The sequence below is a fragment of the Hemicordylus capensis genome, chromosome 5 (genome assembly GCF_027244095.1).
Source record: "Hemicordylus capensis ecotype Gifberg chromosome 5, rHemCap1.1.pri, whole genome shotgun sequence".
Taxonomy (NCBI): Eukaryota; Metazoa; Chordata; class Lepidosauria; order Squamata; family Cordylidae; genus Hemicordylus; species Hemicordylus capensis.
Window position 1 is genome coordinate 100936904 of NC_069661.1, and position 14740 is coordinate 100951643.

Genomic DNA, 14740 nt, shown 5'->3' on the forward strand with positions numbered 1-14740 from the left:
TGTTTTCTAGCTGCATCCCAATGCACACAAGGAAATCTTATGAGTATTTAACTAAAAGTTTATTCACCAAGAATTTCTCCTTCTCCTTTCCCTCTTTTTCCCTTTCTGACTCTTCCCCCACACTCTGTACAGGATCCCACTTGGGACAAATGTCCAAACAAACTGCAAAAGATATTTGGATAGTATACAACAGATACATCTGTACCTGCCACCAGAGAGAGTCTTATGAACATTGATGGATTTTGTGTGATGTCAGAGAATGTGTGTGCGCGTATGTGTGTGAGAGAGAATGAGGCGGGTCTCACAATCAGTGAGACCTGCTTTTGCCGCTATTGCGGGAAGAGCGGGCTAAGCCCCCTCTCCCCACAGACAATCGCGGCGGGAGCCCTGGGCAGCTGGACCAGCTGCCCACACGATTGCCGGCTCCATGACAGGGCAGGCGGGGGCTGGGGAGCTCAGGGGCCGTGCAGCTCCCGGAAGCTCCAGTATGCCCTGTGCAAGACCCCCGGAGCTGGGAGGCAGCTTTTCGCCTCCCCTCCGGGGGTCTACTCGCAAGCAGCCATGGTGCGGAACTCGCTCCGCAAACCCAGGTTAAGGGGAGGGCTACAGAAGCGGGTGACCCACTTGTAAACCAACGGGCTCACCTGCAAGCCCAGTGGTTTACACAATTGGCAAAAATCGGGCTAGGCTCTCCTAGCCCAATTTTTGCCGATCGTGAGAATAGCTCCAATTTATATTCCAACTGCGTAGAAGGAGTTGGGCAGAATCATAGTTCACTGCAGTTGCTCTGAAGAGAGATAAAGTGTATTGATGGAGCAAGGAAGGAAGATTGTTAATGGGATTTCCAAAAGCAAGAAAATGGTAGCTAAAAGGAGTACAGGGACTTGAAGTTGTTGTTATTATAAATAATAGCACAAGCTGATATACTGACAAATTCTGCATGTTTGCATCAAACCACAGTGCACATGCAGTGCTAGCATCCATGCTAGTCCACATGCTTCTGAAGCATTGGCACGGTTGTGCAAGAACACAACTAATTTGGAACAGAAGCACTCTGTTGCAGCAGAAATGTGTCCCTGACCCTCAGAAGTGTTTCTGCTGTAGAGCACTTCTGGAAGACAGGAAGAACTCCAAAATAGTTGTGCTTTTGCACAAGAGCATCCACGCTTTGGAAGAAGGGGACTAGCGGGGGGGGGGGGCTAGCACTCCATGCACACTGTTGTCTGAAGCATACACACAGTATTAGGACATCAACCAACAAAAATAATTATAAATAATAATTTAATGTTTTCCATAGTCATAGCATTTTACAAAATAAGCACACACATACACAAAGGACAGGCCCTTCTGCCCTAGGAAGCTTGTAGTCTAAGTTTTGATCATGGTAATAAGGGATGAAAGAAGATAGACAGGCAAAGGTAGTAAGCACACACACACACACACACACACACACAAGCTGAGGAACGGAAAAGTCAATGATAACTAAGGATGAATGGGAGCAGACACAGTTCTACATATAGTATTCACTGAATTTCACATATTGATTAGAAGCAACTCACCAAATCTTTTTCTAGGTCTCCAGTTTTAAATAATACAAGCACAAGTTTGTCTTTCCACTTTGTGTAAACAGTTTATTCAAGTATGAAAATGAAATTATTATGATTCTGAAGAATTATCATAATGGCACAGGACAGCAAGAACATATTATTATAGCACAACATGGGCAACGATGAATTTCAGCCTGTTGGGTTGCTGTTTCTTTTTTCAAGAGAAATGGTTCTGTAAAGCTCCATTGTACTGTACATAATGTACAGCAATGTTTGATTCTAAAATTGCCACTAAACTACCACCTGCTGTCACAGCAGAAACAGCCCTTTGCAGAGCCAAGGTAATTCCTAAATGCGTCTTCTGGAAGCCAGAATTGAATCCGAGCATGTAATGTACAAATCTCAGCCATTGTATCAGGAGGGAACGAGCAACAAACAATACATGCACAGAAAAGCAACAACCTGCAAAATAAAAAATAAAATAATGGGGGAGCCAGCATAGTATGAAGCAAAGATGTACAGCGGATAACATTTTAGAACAAAGGCTCTTAATCATTGTCACAGAGCCAGAGTGGAGGAATGGCAAACTGCCCAGGGTGTCCCACAAGGCTGAGAGCCCCCAACATATTATTACTATTGTTATTTACTGGCAGCATTTGTGGTGGCAGGGGTGAAGGCTCCAAGACTATGTTGTGCCCTTTTGCCCCAGGTTACTTTGCTGTAGCCCTGTTGTGTGGGTATTGTCAGACTCTCAGGGGACAAAGTGGCTCCTGGCCCTTCTTGAACTCCAGAATGACTGGGTAGGTACAGAAAAAGTCAGCCTCAGGAACAGCCGGAGGAGAATAGTTTGTCACCTGAGTCCTCCTCCTCCTCCTCCTCCTCCTCCTCCTCCTCGCTTGCTGCATTCAGCCGGTTCCCTCTCCTGGGGAATGCCCAACTCCCATACTCAGAAGCAGCCCCTCATCATCAACTACCTTGTCTTTAAATGCCCCAGTGCAGAGCTGATAGGGCTTAAAGCCTACTTCCAGCCCCACCCCTTCCTGACCTTGCTTCCTGTTTCCTGCCCCACCCAACCTAGCTGTCTTCCTGAAACTGTTCCCTGCAGATCTCCCTCTCAACCAGGACCCGACCAGCCCGGATCCTTCTCACCCCTGCCATCCGCTGAAGGGAACAGAAGCTCCACAGGAGGGATGCCAACCCTTCTCCAGACTCCACAGAGCCACGCAGGAAACCAGGTAACAAAGTCTCCAGACAGGTATGTGTCATGCACATACTCTGTGTATTACTGGAGCAGCATGGGAACAAACATAGAGGAGACAGCAACCACACTGCACAGGTCACATTGTTGAGGGCTGACTTTTGATAGATGACAGCGAGAGAGCTGCTCTGCTGCATACAAAACCCTGACCCAGAATCAGGACGTATACGAATGATTTAGCAGGACAGATTATATATGTCCTGGACTACCTATATAACTGACAACGTGTATAACTAGGGCCAGAACACATTACATGTATCGCAGAAATGTTGCCAGCAATGGTTTTCACCCACGGTGAGAGACCACCCCCGCCCACATTACAGCTAGTTTTTACAAGCATTTCCTATGTCACTCAGTCCATCATATTTCGATTCTTTCCATGTCCTCTACAGCATGTTTAGGGCAGCAACTGCAGCTGTGTGTTTGTGTGTCATAGAGAATGTGATGATTTGAGTTACCTGGTGAGGATTTACAAGCACAGGCAAGACAAAATTCTTGCCATGAAGCAACCACTTTTGATATCATCCTGAAGTGGAATCTGGACCTGAAATGAAACCAGAAACACATCACTTGAGTTATAACAGGGGGGAATAGTCAGGTAGTCCAGACTGCCATAATGTTAGACATAAAGCACAAGATCTGCTTTGCTGGGTCAGGCCAATGTCCAAGGTTCTGTCTGAAATGGTCCAGAAAGCTGTTGCTGGAAGCTCAAGAGCATGAAGATGGTCTCAGCATCTGGCAATCAAAGATATATTAACATGCATCCATCAACTGCCTCCTCACCTACCAAGTGAAACACAATACAGACCACATTGAGACTACGCACAGCAGAGAAGTACTTATAAAGCATTATTCAAGCCAGCCAGCCAATAGAAAATGAATGGTGCAGACCACATGGGTCCACAGCATCCTCTAGCAAAACCTAATCTGCTGGAGAGGGAGAGAAGAGGATACCATCTTCCCCAGGGTGTGAGACTGGGGTGCCTGCCTGGCTACCTCTTCTCTTCTGCCCTTCCTGGTTGCCATCTGCCTCCCCCCAGGACTGCTTGCAGAGAGGCTTTGCAGGACTGGGCCTGTAAGGGTGAATGGGCAGTTTTCCCTGGTTCCACCTGCTGAGCTTGCTGCTCAGCCTATATAGGAAGACTGCGAGTGGCGGCGGGCCCACCACCGGTGGGATCGCCACCGAAGGGGCGACACCAAAGGGGGTTGCCCCTTTGGGGGAGCAACTTTGGGGGAGCCACTTCAGGGGAGAAACGAGGGCTGGACACTTTGTCCAACCATTTGTAAAGAGGGAGGCATTCAATAGTGGGGCTTCTGTTTAATCAGTTTTAAGTTGTGCTGAGGTTGGGTTGAAGTTGCAGTATGTGTGGGTTTGTCTGGAGATGGGGAGGCAGGGAATGCCTTCGTTGAATTTGGGGCAGCTATTCTGGTGGCGGGGGGATAGAAGAAGAAACGTTGGCAGGTCAGCAGGCTGTTCCAGGGGAAGGGTGGTCAGAAATCTAATAGCTGTCCTGCCAGCTCTTTGACCTTGGGGAGCACTGCCAACATCCCACATAACCTTACCTTGCTCCTCTGCAATGCCAGGTCGGACCAAAATAAATCTGAATTCATCCATGATTTGATCATGGATGAAGGGGCCGACCTGATGTGTATTACTGAGACTTGGTTGGGGGAGGCTAGTGGCCCAGTTTGGTCCCAGCTTCTCCCACCAAGATATTCTGTAGAGGAGTAGGTGAGCGGACGTGGGCGAGGAGGTGGAGTGGCTGTGGTCTATAAGGATAACATCTCCCCTACCATGGTCCCTGTCAGGGTATCGGACCATATTGAATGTGTGTACTTGAGTTTGGGGACCAGGGATAGATTGGGACTTCTGTTGGTGTACCGATCGCCCCGCTGCCCAACTCCAACTGCCCGCTGCCCGATCTCCAATTAGCAATGGACAGAGGAAGTGTGACTCTGTTGGTCCTCTTGGATCTCTCAGCGGCTTTCGATACTATCAACTATAGTATCCTTCTGGAAAGTCTGAGGGTGTTGGGGGTGGGAGGCACTGTTTTACAGTGGTTCTGCTCCTACCTCTCGGACAGATTCCAGGTGGTGTCAATTGGAGATTGTTGCTCTTCAAAATCTGAGCTTAAGTATGGTGTTCCTCAAGGGTCCATACTTTCTCCAATGCTTTTTAACATCTACATGAAACCGCTGGGAGAGATCATCAGGGGATTTGGAGCTGGGTGTTACCAGTATGCTGATGACCCCCAGATCTACTTCTCCATGTCAACTTCTTCAGGAGTTGGCATATCCTCCCTAAATGCCTGCCTGGAAGCAGTAATGGGCTGGATGAGGGAGAATAAACTGAAGCTGAATCCAGATAAGATGGAGGTACTTATTGTGCGGGGTCGGAACTCTAGAGATGATTTTGATCTGCCTGTTCTAGACGGGGTCACACTTCCCCAAAAGGAACAGGTTCGCAGTCTGGGAGTACTTCTGGATCAACGTCTCTCCTTGGTTTCTCAGGTTGAGGCAGTGGCCGGGGTGCTATTTATCAGCTCCAGCTGATACGCCAGCTGCGCCAGTTTCTCAAGATCAATGACCTCAAAACAGTGGCACATTTGTTGGTAACCTCCAGACTTGACTTCTGTAATGCGCTCTACGTGGGGCTGCCTTTGTACATAGTCCGGAAACTTCAGTTGGTTCAGAATGCGGCAGCCAGGTTGGTCTCTGGGTCATCTCGGAGAGAACACATTACTCCTTTGTTGATGGAGTTATACTGGCTGCCAATAGTTTTCTGGGCAAAAGACGAATTGCTAGTTATAACTTATAAAGCCCTAAACAGCTTAGGCCCTGAGTATTAAGAGAGCAACTTCTTCACTATGAGCCCCACCACCCATTGAGGTCACTTGAGGAGGTCCGTCTCCAGTTGCCGCCAACTCGTTTGGTGGCTACACAGAGACGTGCCTTCTCGGCTACTGCCCCAAGATTGTGGAATGCGCTCCCTGCTGAGATACGATCCTCCCCATCTCTGGCAATTTTCAAAAAATATCTGAAAACACATCTCTTCAACCAGGCTTTCTCAGCTTTTTAAAACTTGTTTTTAAATTCTTCTGATTATTTAATTGTTGTTTTACGATGTTTTTAATTGTTAATTATTGTTTTTATGCTTTATTATTTTTCTTTTAATTATTAACTGATTTTAATGGTGTTTTAATGTAAACCGCTCTGAGCCTTTTGGAAAGGCGGTATAAAAGTTTTAATAATAAATAAATAAATAAATAAATAATAGATTGTTGTCCTATTAACCGCTGACACTAATGATCAATAAAAGAGATGAAGCACAGATTTCAGTATAGTAGTAAGCACTGCATTGATTAAGCAGGCCTATAGACCTATTTGTTTACTCTTCCTTTTCTCATCCTATTGAGGGAAGAGCTTGTGCGTCATCTCACCAACTACTGTTTGCATGACCCATTTTGCATTTTGAGAACTGTTGGTTTAGACCTATATTTTATCTAGCAGTCATGTGTCCTCACAGATTGTCAGCTGGGATGACATTTATCTGCTACTACTAGAATCTTTATTCACAAAGAAGCTCACTGGTTTACCTGGGACCATTCACCATCTCTTGACCTAATCTGTGTCATGGAGTTCTCAGTGGGAATATTGTAACTGTTTGGGGAGATTGATCATATGAGTCTTTCCCATCCAGTCAGTACACTTCCTGCTGACAAGGTGCTGATGATAAAGGAAAGACCCATCATTTAGTTCCCACTCACACTGCAAAATTCACATAACATTCCCAGCGGCATAGTATTGTACCACAGGGAAGCAGTTCCCAGTGTTGCAGGATGTCTGCATGAAGAGAATCTCACTAAATGACACAAATGTTAGAAACATTTCAGAAAACCACAACAGTCCCAGATGTTATAGACCAGGGCAAAATACTTATAAGGAAAGAGCTAAGAGGCTTATCATATGCATTTGAAGACTTCTTCTAAATGGATGTCAACTGGCAGATCGCCAGGATCGAAAGGAAACAGGATCCCCAACTTCTTTCTCTTGCAGGACTACTGTGTCTTTAACTTCCTGAAGTTAACTTCTTGAAATGCAGCAATTTAGCAGGCGAAGTTTTCCCTAGCATATTCCTGTTAAATTTCTATCAACAAAGGCAAGGTGTGCCAGCAAACTGTTCATTAGAAATCCATAGATCCTTTACATATCTCCAATCCCACAATGACTTAGTTGGGAGGGACCCATGGTATCTAAACAGGCTTGAAACTAGTTAAGATTTGTAGTGCAGATAATACTTACAAAGCAGCTTAACAGATCTGGTTGTCAGCATACAATGATTGGATTACTAGAAAATAATTAGGACATGAGAGAGGTTTCCCTTGTGGAAATTTTGTGGGGCAAGTTTTTAAATTGTTCAGCTGATCAATTAAAGTTGCCTTTTAATCACTTGGCAGCAATTCAAAAGGAGAACAACTTTGCAACTTCATCGCAATTTGTTTCTTTTTGCAGTGATCATGTTTGAATCAATGGGGAAATGAAATCCCAGTCAGTTGACTGACATACATGGTTGCAGATTCTTGTATCACAAATTACATCACGCAGTCCAAAATTCACCAGGATCAATGTCCTTTCCACACGCACACAGAGCAGCAAAATGGTTTCATGCTGTTTTTACTCCCTTACATGTTTTGATTAAATTTTAAAGCCAAACCATTAGTCGCAGCTTGCTAAAAAGAAAAGAATAAAAGAGTAATAGATTACGGTGTGGCTTTTAAATTCATTTTTTTCTTCTCAATGTACAAATTAATTTCAGGACCTAAGGCACTTGCTGTTTGCAAAGGTTTTATATTTGGGTAGGAACTATATAAAAGGAGTTTTGATGTTGAGGCAGAAATTATAGAAACTCTTTGTTGCAGGGCTCAATTAGCCCTTCTGCAGTGCCAGCATGGCCATTTATGCTGCATAGTGGCAGTGAGCTAGGAAGATCCTGGCTCAAATCTCAGATCTGCCATTAATTCACTATGAGTATTTTCAGACAGCAGGCTTTACCGCAAGTTCGAAGTTGCCCCCCCCCCCCCGCCCCAATGACACAAAAAGTGGATTTTTTTTACCCTGGATATAATTAGGGCTATATTCTAACACGCAATGAAAAACCTGGATCATTTGTGAAGTGCTGCCTGATAGCTCACGGGGACTTCAGGGTAGAACTGGCTGATATGTGAACACACACCCTCCATTCTGGAGGAGATACAAATGAAAAGCCCTATCTGAAAAGGCTCTAGGTAGAGAATCTCCAAACCTCAGCCTCCCATCTGCAACTTGGGGGATACTGGGTTATAGCCTAATGTTTTTCAAACAGAAGAAATTCTGTACTTGCCACGGGGGGCAATTTTTTGCAGATCCCTCCTGCCTGCTGCAACCCCAATGCCACATGCCTTTTTTTCCCCTGGAGGCCCCCCAAATCCCTGGAAGAGATTTGCAGGAAGTGGGGATTGGAAAAAATGGCCCTTTCCTCTCTTGCATGAATGGAACTTCTTCCTTTCATGGAACAGCACTTTAGGATATAACCCAATTAAAAAACAGAGAGTCTTGTGGCCTGTTAAAGACTAACATGTGTATTGTCACATAAGCTTTCATGGACTACAGTCTAGTTCATTGGGTGCATTTGATTACTGTAATCCATGATTATATTTTATAAAATCTTATGCTGAAATAAATGTGTTAATCTTTAAGGTGCTACAGAATTCTGTTGCTTTTGCTGCAGCAGACTAACACGACTAAAGTAAAAGTAAAGTGTGCTGTTGAGTTGGTTTTGACTCCTGGCGACTACAGAGCCCTGTGATTGTCTTTGGTAGAATATAGGAGGAGTTTACCATTGCCATCTTCTGCACAGTATGAGATGATGCCTTTCAGCATCTTCCTATGTCTCTGCTGCCCTATATAGGTGTTTCCCATAGTCTGGGAAACATACCAGCGGGGATTCAAACCAGCAACCTCTGGCTTGCTACTACCCTTTGGGAATAATAATATCTCACAGGACTGCTGAAAGAATTATTGAGATAAAGTATATGAATCACTTTGAGCACTCAGATTACCATTCCATGATGCTCCAATTTTTATTGTATGTATCTATGTATTTATTTATTTGTTTGTTTGTTTGTTTATTTTATTGTTCAATTTATACCCCACCTTTCAAATCCCAAGGCGGCTCACAATAAAATTCTAAAACAAGATTATTTAAAAGACACATTAAAATATTGAGCTAAAAATATAAAAACAAATCTGATTTTAAAAAATTAAATTAAAACACAAGCAAAAAACCAATACAAAATACAAGAAGCAGCAGTGGAGACAATAATATAAAAGCCTGGGTAAAAAGCCACAATTTGACATGCTTTCTAAATGCTGTGATGGAGACGGAGTAGCGGATACTCACCAGGAGAGCATTCCAGAGTCTGCAGGCAGAAACAGAGAAGGCCCTGTCCCGAGTGCATGACAACCTAGCCTCGCTCATTGTCGGCACCTGGAGCAGAGCCCCCTCTGATGACCTTATCAAGTGGGCAGCAACCCTTGGGAGCAGGCGGTCCCTTGGCTATCCTGAGCCCAAACCGTTAAGGGCTTTAAAGGTCAAAACCAGCACCTTGAATTGGACCCGGAAATGAACTGGCAGCCAGTGCAACTCTTTCAGAATGAGTGTGATGTGCTCCCACTGGGCACCTCCAGATAAAACCCTAGCTGCCGTGTTTTGCACTAGCTGTAGTTTCCGGATATTCTTCAAGGGCAGCTCCACGCAGAGCATGTTACAGTAATCCAGCCACGACGTGACTAAGGCATGGGTAACTGTGGCCAATGAATAACTTGGAGTGGGAGCTCCACCCTTTCTGTTCCTTGCAAGTGCACTTTCCTGGGCAGTCCAGCAGTCCTTAGAACTTGCTTAGGGACAGAAAAGCTCTATTGGGCTTTGAACCTTCTTGAATCAGCCCCTGCTGTCCCTTGGAGCTCTCCCAGGTCCTGTACCTCTTGATCTAACCAGCTGCCTGGAGCCAGATCTCTATTACAGAAACGCTGAGCATAATTTAATGCTGTTTTAAAATATTATTTAAAAATTTTTAAATTGTTGTAATGTGTGTGTTCCCCCCCTCCATTTTTGTCTTAACGAATGTTTTACTTTGTTTTTATTCTGTTCTAAACCGCCCAGAGACGTAGGTTTTGGGTGGTATAAAAATGTTTTAATAAATAAATAATAACCCATCCTATTTATAAGATATTTTCCATGTAATGGCTAACTAACTGATTTGTAGGACATCCCCTCATTAAATACAACATGAGCTTTACAGTGCATGTATTACAATGGATGTCCAAAAGTCAAGTAAGATGTGTATTTCACAAAAAACCTGAGCATTATGAAGTTTCTCTGCATCAGTGTTTCTAACTGATGTAGACAAATTACTATTTACTTATTCAGTGGCTGCACAGGGTTTTTACTCATCACACTCTCTTTAACCTGCTGCTACCCCAGAATTGGCTCAGACCTTGCTAGATTTGCTTCACATGTAAAATGTATGTGCGATACGCACAACACACAAAAGCCCTCCATTCTGATATATGTATATGTATATGTATATATTTTATTTATATTTATATTTTTTATTATATAATATATAGAAGTTAGTTGCTTATATATATATATGAATGAAGGGCTTTTGTGTGATGTTCAAGACCTTTGCACTCTTATATAAAAGAATTCAGGGTTGCAGTAATAGTATTCAGTACTAACACTGGTGCCAGCTAACAAATTCTGATTCTGTAATGCATCAGTGCATTATAAAGTGCATCATTAGAAAGAGGTTTACTTTTAGACAACACACGACGACTAAACTATTTGCTGTTCTCTATTTTGTGACAGTTGAGAGTACATGCACAGAGTACATTTGAGAGTACATGTGATTGGCCTTTTTAAAAAAAGAAGAACCAATAGATCTATCAACTTTTCCATAATTAGTGATGAGGTTTACATTATAGCATTCAAAAATATCCAGATGAGGAATGATGTTGCAGGGCAGTAGGCCAAACATTCCAGATGTTTCCAGAGAAGCTAGAGTGGCAGACCATTCTTATAACAGAAGCAGGTCAGTTTTCTCTTGTTCATCCATGTTCATTTATTCATCCTAAGATATCATTACGCACGCATTAATATAAATATATACACTGTATGGTATATATTACAGATTAAACTCTGGTAGGATTTTAGGGAAGGAGATGGATAAAAGTGAGTGCTTTGCCATCCATATCTGGCTTTTGGGCCATTAGTTGACCCTCCTAACTGACATTAGTATTTCTGTGAGGGAAATTTTTGAATTCCTCCTTTCTGCAAGGAAATCCAAGCCAAGCAAACCATTCTTTTTTCAGGGAAGGCAGATTTATGAGAAGAAGAGTCATTGTCATGCACTTTAGTTGTCTGCTATTTTGCAGGTGGCTGCTGAAAACAAAAAATGCCTCCCTCTGTCTCCAGATAAGGTCAGTAACTTGCAATTTGGCCATGTGATAAAATTTCCCTCATTTTAAATTTTATTTATTTCTCATATCTGTATACCGCCTGATATATACTGCTCTAGACGGTATACACAATCCAATTAAAATATAAAAATAAAAACAAGCAATTAAAACACTTTCATAGAATAAAGACAATTCACAGAGTGAAATAATTAAAATAATTTCACAGGATAAAAACAATTAGTTTAAAATTAATGTTAATTAAAAGCATGAGCAATGTTAATTAAAAGCACGAGGATCTTTTAAAAAGCAATCAGTGATGGAGAAGCTCTTATTTTGACAGGGAGTGCATTCCAAAGCCCTGGGGCACCCATAGAGAAGGCCCAGCCCTGGACAAGCCGGTGGCAAATGTAACTGGACCTCCCCATATTGTATTTTCCAGTGACAATATGGTGATTCCTGCTGAAGATGCAGAAATAGAAATCAGTTTGGGAACTCTTCTTCATCTTTCCCTTCTAAACAGATTATTGATTAGGCCAAGCAGTTGTCTTTCAAAAATAAAAGTCAGCAAAGGAAAAACAATGGCATGCTAAAGAGCACTGTCCATCATAGCTGTAGTGTTTAATATAGACTCTGAAATAATTTTGGCAGGAGGAGAAGACTAGTCCCTATCAAACTTGCATAGAAGCCACACACTTTGCCCTGAAGGATATGATCCTTCATCTCAGAAGTGTGGGAGTTCGTCATGATTATTTGAGGATTAAGGAAAGTGTTCTGCATATGCCCAGAGTTGTCGAAGAGTCTATCAAGTCTGAGGGCACAGAGAAAAACATAAATGTAGGATTTGTGTCACCTTTCAAGTGGTGGAGAACCTACTGAGCCCTATCCAACCCCAGCACAGCATCCCTCCAGTGGTTGTTGCTGGTATCTACCTTATGTTTCATTTTAGATCATGAGCCCTTTGGGGATAGGGGATAGGACCATCTTATTTATGTATTATTTATTTTTCTATGTAAACTGGGTGCAATTCCTGGGGAAGGCCAGGGTAGACCTCGAGGCGTGGGGTGGCTGTGTTCCACCACATTATAGACCAGTCTTTTCCCCCTTGGCAATTTGGACCATTATGCCTTGGCTGCCATACTCAGGGTTGGAGATAGTTCCCAAGGAGCACACCTTAACAATGTGATCCAAAACACCCAACAATTAGCTAATGCTATTAGATCTTTCTACTTTACCAGGGGGACTCTTTTTATTCCATCTGCCATAACACTTTTTACAGCTAAGGTTTATCCACAGCTATTATATGGTGCCCAACTTGGCCCTTTTGAAAATGTTCCCCCCTTAGAAGTAGTTGAAACTAAATTTTTAAGATCAATCTTCCAGGTTCCCTGTAGCATCCCTAATGCTGTTCTCAGAGGCCAGAGTCTCTAGATTAGAAAAGAGGTTTTGGCTGAGTATTTTTATGTTTTGGTTAAAGTTAATTTTCCCCCAAGTGGGTGTGGCTCCCCTTCAATCTTATGGCCTCCCCCAGAAAGAGCTTCTAAGGATGGGGGATGACCAAGCCATGTGGGCTATTAAACAGCGTGTCTTAGACATAGATCTATAAGTTGAACTAGCAAAGCTGCCGAGAGGGATCTATTTAGGCAAACAGGCCATTAACTCAAAGCCTGCAGAATATCTTAATGGCTTAACAATTGCTAAATTTAGAAGAGCTATGACTCTTGCTTGCCTAAATGCACTCCCAGCCACAGTCCTTGAGGGGAAGTTCAAAAAGCTACCATACTCAGCACGTTTATACCCTCAGGTGATATAGAAACCACTGCTCACACTATTCTTCACTGCACATTTTATAAAGATATTTGTATAAATTGGATTTCTCCGCTACTAATGGAGTTCCCTGGTCATCTAGTTGAGTTTTATCTAGACTACCTGCTGTCCAATTTTAAAGTAAGGGACTCTGGTAAGGTGGCTAAGTTTTGCTATGCAATGTGTAAAACCCGTAAAGATTTTACCTCCTAATCTGTTGTTAATGTTTTATACTATGCTGGTCAATGACCGAAATAAAGTATGGTATGGTATGGTATGGTATGGTATGGTATGGTATGGTATGGTATGGTATGGTATGGTATGGTATGGTATGGTATGGTACGTATGTATATCTATCTATGTAAACCACTTTGTGAACGTTGGTTGAAGAGCAATATAAAAATATTCATTGGAGGAGAAGAGAGCAACTGTTCTTAAGCATCTCTCCAGTGTTTGTTGCTAGTGTTCCTTTTTGTTTCTTTTACACTGTGAAATTACTTTTTATTTTTTTGTTTTGCATTGTGAGCATGCTTGTAATCTAGCTATGATTACATGGAGGTGGAGAGTGTACGAAATGATATCTTAACATGCAGCATGGATATATAGCAGCTGTTACTTGCTCCAGGTACTGGATCGGGGACCCAAATCAAGGCAAACTTCTTGTCTCATAATGAGGCAGCCTGAGGTGGTTGTGCTTTAGGTGGTGGATTATCAGGGGATGGGTGCAGCAGCCACCACCCTCCTCCTCCTCCTCCTCCTCTGACTTGGTGGCAGCATGTGAAGAGCCACTCCATTCTCCTGGGCATGCTGTATTTGAAAAGGAGGAAAGAGTGGAACTGCGGAGGAACCTGGAAACACTCTAGCCCTCCCCTCCCCTCCTTTTAAAACATGCACTCCAAGGAGGAGTATGGAGTGTCTCTTTGTGGGCTGCCACCAAGCTAGGCAGTGACAACAGAGAAGAAGGAATGCTCACCCCAAGGCTCTAGGTTGTATGGTCCTCAGCAAGGTGCCCACTGATGGGCTCCTTCATGGGTAGTCCCCCCCCCAAGGTTTAATGGGACTTACCTGGACAGCAGTGAATCGCAATCAAAGTTATGGCTGTTCCAATCCTGTCCAGGGAGCCTGAAGGCAGGTGTCAGCAGTGGAGCCCTGGCAATTCCTGAGGGTGTCCCAGGCTGATGTGAAGCCTCCTCTAAGCCTTCCATTAGTGTTCCCATGATTACAGCAGAAAATATCTACTTTATATGACCACACTAACAGGTCTCACTTTCTGATGGCAATCCACAGTGTGGCGGGGGTGGGGGGCGGGAATGTGCACAGCGCTCTTGCAAAGTGTTGTCAGGAAGTGAAACTGATCAGCATGGTCATGTTGATTCAGACATTATTTCCTTAATGCAATTATTACTCCACATGAAAGGTGGGGATATTCCACATGAAAGGTGTTAGAGGAGCTGAACCATCCCTTTTTTGAGATTTCATAATTGTACCAATTATGGCATCACACATGTCTTGTTTGCTCCATGTGAAGGTAACAGTTAACACCATCAAAACCTCCATAAGAACCCAGCCATGTTGGGAGGGAGACCACCAGTGTCCATGTACTCCTAGGCCCATTGCACGAGGGTCACCATTT

General features: G+C 43.3%; 1 long non-coding RNA gene across 1 annotated transcript in view; it reads right to left on the reverse strand.

The window, feature by feature from the left end:
* Positions 1–9658: 9658 nt before the first annotated feature.
* The window catches only part of LOC128328128 (uncharacterized), a 57458-nt gene continuing 52376 nt past the window's right edge, over positions 9659–14740 (reverse strand). The window contains exon 3 of the long non-coding RNA XR_008309040.1: positions 9659–10976. This is a non-coding gene — a long non-coding RNA (uncharacterized LOC128328128). The remainder of the gene's footprint in view (positions 10977–14740) is intronic.